This window comes from Periplaneta americana, chromosome 16, assembly GCF_040183065.1.
Source record: "Periplaneta americana isolate PAMFEO1 chromosome 16, P.americana_PAMFEO1_priV1, whole genome shotgun sequence".
Taxonomy (NCBI): domain Eukaryota; kingdom Metazoa; phylum Arthropoda; class Insecta; order Blattodea; family Blattidae; genus Periplaneta; species Periplaneta americana.
Window position 1 is genome coordinate 91,052,532 of NC_091132.1, and position 2,337 is coordinate 91,054,868.

Consider the following 2,337-nt stretch of genomic DNA (forward strand, 5'->3'; position numbering starts at 1 on the left):
ATCACTCCACAAACGGTCTTCACTTCTCCCTCATTTCACCTATCATCTGCTGTAGTAGAAATATGCTGGAGTGTAGTCTTGGGATAATACTGGTTTCCTATGCTAATATTCGAAGTGCTTGGGGCTCGGTTCCTCTAGGGCTTATCAGGCTACTTGTCCGCAAAATGAGTCCTGCCTCTATTAACATAGCAACTGAGGAAGGATGACCCACCTGTTAGCGTCAGATTCATAAATTCCACTCAGGCCACCTGTCGGATTCAGACAATTTTCGCATAATATAGAACATACAATGGGCCAAGCGTATGCTGCTTATTTATTCCCCACAGGGAACTCACACCGCCTTTTCTGCGGAAAATTTTAACACAGGACATGGCGCCCATCATTTTGTGCCGCGACAATGATGATACCATACTGATGTTCTGGATCACTAAACAAGCTGGGACGTAAAGTATCAACCATTGTGATACATCTGCTATGACATGACTGTTCAAAATGGATACACATCAACCTATAAAGATGACAAGATTTTCGGACCTTACTGTACATTGGCTTCTCTAGCCTAGCCGTTATGTCTACTCATGCTTTTTGCCCTAGATGTGTTTTATACAGTGGTGTTATTCTAGTTTTTCTACGTATCTTTTCCAATGTTTCTCATTTAAGCCCTTTTATTGTATCATTCCTTTTTTCCCTTTTACCTTCAACAAATTTAGCTGCCCTATGCTGCCCGAGAGTAAGTGAATTTTTAGTTCCCAACCACAGTACAAAGAATGTTACTATTATTATTATTATTATTATTATTATTATTATTATTATTATTATTATTATTATTATTATTGTTATTATTATTATTATTCTGAAATGAACGTCAACACTTTGAAAGAGTTTTTTATTGACATATTACTTTTTAATCACTTGGGAGAGAGTTTCATCATGATTATGAATAACGCTATCATTCCATTATATTAGACAAATTGTAAATCCGTACGCTACAGCCAATAAATGGTCAAGACCGACCAGCCGGCTGCTGGCCTCACGTCCACATGCCGAAGAATAGGTAGACGATCATCCAACCAGAATGGAGGTATCCTGTGGTTAGCACGATGATCCCCCCAGACGTTATAGCTGGTTTTGCGAAACCGGATTTTCGCTACCTATCGCAGCTCCCCTAGTGTATCAAAATGTTAGGTGGGCACCGACCCAATACATTGGCTGAAATTTCATGACAAAATTTCTTCCCTCATGAGGACTCGAACCAGCGGGTATTCTGTAACTCGAGTCCTAGGCAGGATGCCTTAGACCACGACGCCACGGCGCGTGACATTAGACAAATTACCCAACATAAATTAGCGGAAAACAGAGATACAGGAATGGCTGCAGAAACATAATATATTAAATGATCGAAAAGAAATTTAATTTAAGTTATTATTCCTCACTGTTCCTTACAAACTAGGGAAAGAAATAATAAACCTGATCAGATAGCTATATAAATGGTCCTCGAAGTTATTCGCTTACCTTCGTAATATTGTCAATATACTCCAAATGCAAATCAAGATTTCAGGTATAACTCCCTGTAAAGTTGATTTGAATAATTTCGAGGGAAAAATTGTTCCGGAGCCGGGTATCGAACCCGGGACCTTTGGTTTAACGTACCAACGCTCTACCATTGAGCTACTCGGGAACTCTAACCGACACCGACACAATTTTTCCCTCTATATCCACAGACCTCAAAGTGAGCTGACAACCGTCAAGCAACCAACTTCGAGTGCACTTAAATTGTGGTTTTCTGTTCACGGACAGTGACGTGTATTACGCAAATCAAGATTTCAGGTATAAATCCCTGTAAAGTTGATTTGAATAATTTCGAGGGAAAAATTCTTCCGGTGCCGGGTATCGAACCCGGGACCTTTGGTTTATCGTACCAACGCTCTACCATTGAGCTACTCGGGAACTCTAACCGACACCGACACAATTTTTCCCTCTATATCCACAGACCTCAAAGTGGGCTGACAACCGTCAAGCAACCAACTTCGAGTGCACACTAACACCGTGTGACTTAAATTGTGGTTTTCTGTTCACGGACAGTGACGTGTATTATGCAAATCAAGATTTCAGGTATAACTCCCTGTAAAGTTGATTTGTATAATTTCGAGGGAGAAATTGTTCCGGAGCCGGATATCGAACCCGGGACCTTTGGTTTAACGTACCAACGCTCTACCTTTGAGCTACTCGGGAACTCTAACCGACACCGACACAATTTTTCCCTCTATATCCACAGACCTCAAAGTGGGCTGACAACCGTCAAGCAACCAACTTCGAGTGCACACTAACTCCGTGTGA

The 2,337-nt window shown here is 41.1% G+C and overlaps 1 non-coding gene across 1 annotated transcript; it reads right to left on the reverse strand.

Moving 5' to 3' along the window:
• Positions 1-1,875: 1,875 nt before the first annotated feature.
• Positions 1,876-1,947, reverse strand: TRNAI-GAU (transfer RNA isoleucine (anticodon GAU)). The gene has a single exon. It is a non-coding gene; the product is annotated as a tRNA-Ile (tRNA).
• Positions 1,948-2,337: the final 390 nt, after the last annotated feature.